Genomic DNA, 4402 nt, shown 5'->3' with positions numbered 1-4402 from the left:
ATAAAATGTTAGTGAAAATATCAGTCATTATCTAGTCAGGAAAACATGAATTCTCTGAATATTTCAAAGGGAGATAAATGAAATTCAAGAGATTGGTTACAAACATAATGATTGATTTGAAGACTAAAGAGGAGCTAAAGAGACACTATCCAGAGTCCAGAAATACAAATTTGCTGTTGAGGTTTACATCAGTGCTACTAAGCCCACGCTCATTTGTCATCCCCACTACTGGCTCCTGCTGTCCCCAATCTATAGACATGCTGGAGGTCATAGTCACCTACCATCACCTGCAGTTGTTGGTCATTGCCCCATTACTGTCAGATGCAGAAAGGTATCCTCTTTCTTTGTCCTTTCAATTCCTTATAAATGCTTCCTACTGGAAAAATGTAATAGGAATCAACCATCAAGAAAGCTCCAAACCCCTCAATATAGAGGAGAATACAAGGAAGAAGAAGGAATATGAACCAGCAGACATGATCCAGAGGAATAGAAAATCATGTTTGTTACCACTCCAGGCATGCAAAACTGGCAACAATTATGGTTCAAAAGATGAAATGTCTTTATCTCTCCTCCCTGCCAAAGTCTCATGGAGATGTCACAAAAGATAAAATAGAACTGAAAATGAGAATGGCGTCTAGAGTTGTTAATTTTATGTGTCTACTTGCCCAACCCACAGGGTGTCAGAAACTTAGTGAGAAATTTTTCCTAGTGCATGTGTAGGGTGTTGTGAATCAGATTAGCATTTGAGTCAGTACACTGGGACAGGAACATTGTCTTCACTTATGAGTGTTAGTCTCATTCAATCCACTAAAGACCTAAATAGAACAAAAGGCTGAGTATAGAGGAATTTTCCTGACCATCTTTGCACTCAGATGTAAGTTTCTCTCACCTTAGTACCTAGACTTGATCTGGGGATGGGAATTACACCATTGGATCTCTTAGTTCTCAGACAAGTTCTTGGACCCAGACAAGAACTTATATCATCAGCTCTCTTAGGCCTCCAACTTGCTGACTGCAGATCTTCTCACCCTCTATAATCATGTGAACCATGATTATACACACATATATCTCCTATGGGTTTTGTTTCACTGGAGAACGCAGGACAATACAGGACAGGTTAGTAGATTAGAAGTTTTCATAAGTTCCTAGAAGAAAGAATATATGTAGGATCATATTGATGAATAGACCCCAACAGAGTAGCCTAAGAATTCACATAGGTCAGTCAACTGGGAGGGAACTCTAAGTTCTCTTAGAGATGCTTATCTGATTCCACTTATGTCAAAGCCAAAAAGAAAGAGTGGCTATAATCAAGAAATTGCTAATATGGTATCTGTGGAATAACTTGGGTAAGATTTTATTCTCCATCTCCTGTAGGCAGGAAAACAAAATATTGAAGAATGGTATGCTCTAGATACGAATTGTTATAGTTTGAATAGGATATGACTCCTGAACACATGCAAACAGTTAAATCTCCAAGTCAGAAGTGATGAGTCAAGAAACAGGTGTTTATGTGTTTTGCTTATCAGTTATAAAGTCAACTCTCAGAATGAGAGAGAGAGAGAAAGAGAGAGAGAGAGAATTAAAGGAAGGAAGGAAGAAAACAATAGATGAGGAATGACAGAAAATCTTGAAATTGTGCTATATTCCTCATTTTTCATATTGACAAATAAACAGACCAAGTTTACAATTTAAAAATTAGTAAACTGAGCTATGCAAATATAATTTAGTATTGTAAATATAACCACAGAAACAAAATCATAAAGAGTTAAAAATTCTTACCCCTTGTAAAGGCTATGATTGGGGCAAGGAGACTTTTTTCTTTAAATTTTTATTTTAGTACACCTTTGTTATTCAATTTTTTAATCCTGTATATTCATTACTATTTTGAAGTAAAAAGAACTAAATATAGGAGTAATTCTCCTGTCAATGAAAAGGCTATAGAGAATAGTATATATAGAAGCAACTCCTGGGGCCAGCGCTGTGGCACAGCGGGTTAACACCATGGCCTGAAGTGCTGGGTGCCGGTTCTAGTCCTGGCTACTCCTCTTCCGATCCAGCTCTCTGCTATGCCTGGGAAAGCAGTAGAAAATGGCCCAAGTCCTCACGCCCCTGCACCCACTTGTGGTACCTGGAAGAAGCTCCTAGCTCCTGGCTTTGGATCTGCACAGCTCCAGCTGTTGTGGCCAATTTGGGAGTAAACCATTGGGTGGAAGACTTTCTCTCTCTCTCTCTCTCTCTCTCTCTCTCATTCAAGAGTTGACTTTACAACTGATAAGCAACACACATAAACACCTGTTTCTTGACCTGTTTCTATTTAAAAAAAAAGAAGCAACTCCTTCTTACCCAGTGATTTTAAGAATGCTGAGTAGCTATTAGTATAAACTAAAGATATGAGTAAATGCTCCTGTCTGATGAATTGGAACCAATAGTATAGATATTATCAGATACTCTGTACCTAAACAATCATTTTGAAGTGAAATATTTTCTAACAAGTTAGCTGTCAAGGCAGAAAGTGTTTTTGGATTGGCTTAATTTTTTCTCCTTCTCTTCCCAACATTTGCTAATACAATTTGAACTCAAGAAGAGTAATTGGAAAAATAAGCATACAATTATTCACTGATTTTTTTGAAGAAAAAAATTACCATTAACCAACTAATAAACTGTGTTATGTCTGACAAGTTTATAAGGTGAAGGTATCATTTTGGTTTTACATTAAGGAATGATTCAAATTGGTAGTACTTTTGTCACATAGTTAAGCATGCACAATTTGAAGCAAAATTCCACCATATTTTTATAAACCCCAATAAAAAGGGGATTTGAAATGAAGTCCCAAGATTTCTTGGACAGTGAGAATCAATCCTCAGTGCACACTGGTATTTCTGGCATTTGATCATAATTTTGGCATTCCACAGGAACTTAGCTCAGTTTCTGAAGGTATCCATTTCTCAATTAATGTATAAAGTATTTGTGAACAGTCTCCTTCAGTCAAGAATTGTACTTCGGTTCTAATGTCAAGATCAAATAAATATTAGGGTTCAAACAGTAGGTCAATATATCTTTCTTGCTTATCTTCCTATTCCTGTTATCTTCATTTTCTTTAGTTAAACCTTATTTCATGAAATTTTTGACAGTTTATAGTTTATCTAAATGATTGACAATCTTCATTCACAAACAATTTTCAGCCCTTTCTTTGAGATAAAATTCTACTGCCTCCAGTCTCACCAAGTTATGTTGCACTAGAAATGCAATGACCTTGGGGTTTAGATTTCCAACTAACATTCAGACTCCAGAGTTCTCATTCGAAATGGATCCTACTTGTCTGAAATTCTCACATAAGTTTCCAACTCCATCAAGAAAACTAACATAGTGAAAGAGCCCTTGGAAATGCATAGGCTCTTTTTAAAAGCAAAGTCTCTTAAAAAAAATGAAATAGACTACAACACAGCCTATGCTAACCAATAAGCATAATAATTGAAATGCTGGTGTGTGGAAAGTTTCCAGCTCTTGAGATACTTGGTGTCCCCAGATGGTCAAGATTAATGTCAATCCATTCTGATTGGCTCCTCCTGGCCCCACAAATGGAAGTGGACTTGGAAACGTGCTGGATGAAGAAATTTCCCAGCATATCACAGTTACCAAGGCAGCTGTGCAAAGCCATATTTACCTTACACGTTGAAATATTATAGATTTCTGACTGGCTTAGCTACTGTACCTGTGATGTGAGTTATGGGATCTGAGTCAGATTATAGAAAATCCGAGAAATTTGCTGGACAGTGAATAAGGATGCTCTCATGTATCAAACAGAACTTGTGCTATGAGAAAGCTGTTCCACTCCTCATCAGCTCAAACACAAACCCTTGACCTCTGTTGTTTACCAGAATATACACAGCAGTAACAACTAACCATAATGCTTGGAGAATTATTAGTGTGGGTTTCAATGAACTAATTTATGGTTGCTTTGAGATAAAAACAAACAAGCAAAAAACCACACTTTGTTTAGTCAAACTTTAGAAAGGGGAAAGAAAGAAGAAAATATTTACCAACTATTGTAGCAAATATTATGGTAATTTTTAACATATCTATCGTCTGTACAAATATATATATATATGTATGTATGTATGTATGTATGACTTTTACATTTTTAATAGGGGAGCAAAAAGACTGAGAAGTTCAAATTGGTCAAGATCTTAGGATTAGAGTATGGAAAATGTAAAATTAAAATCATGTCAGTTTCTTTCTGAAATACTATATCCACCTCTTACAACATTAAATTTATTTTCTTATACAAAGATATTTGGAAAAGTATGTGGAAAATAGGATTAAAAGTTAAGATTTGGGGTTGACACTGTGGCATAGCGGGTAAAGCCAGCAGTGCTGGCATCCCATATGAGTTCCAGTTCTA

This window comes from Lepus europaeus, chromosome 1 (assembly GCF_033115175.1).
Source record: "Lepus europaeus isolate LE1 chromosome 1, mLepTim1.pri, whole genome shotgun sequence".
Lineage (NCBI taxonomy): Eukaryota > Metazoa > Chordata > Mammalia > Lagomorpha > Leporidae > Lepus > Lepus europaeus.
Note: the sequence above shows the minus strand (reverse complement) of the source record.